A 233-nucleotide genomic window follows, 5' to 3' on the forward strand; every position below is an offset into this window, starting at 1 on the left:
AAACACGGGTTGGTAGGTGGATTAGCTTGTCAAGAAATGTTCAAGGCTGTGAGTGTGTGAGTGAATGTGTGACTGTGTGGTGCCCTGAGACGGACAGGTACCCTGTCCAGGGTGTGTTCCTGTCATGTGCCCAGTGGTTCTGGGTATGATCCAGTATCCCTGTGACACTGAACTGGAAAAAGTGGTTACAGAAAATGCATTGAATGATGAAAAATGTCCTTCATATTGTCACC

Source organism: Hoplias malabaricus, chromosome 8, assembly GCF_029633855.1.
Source record: "Hoplias malabaricus isolate fHopMal1 chromosome 8, fHopMal1.hap1, whole genome shotgun sequence".
Classification (NCBI taxonomy): domain Eukaryota; kingdom Metazoa; phylum Chordata; class Actinopteri; order Characiformes; family Erythrinidae; genus Hoplias; species Hoplias malabaricus.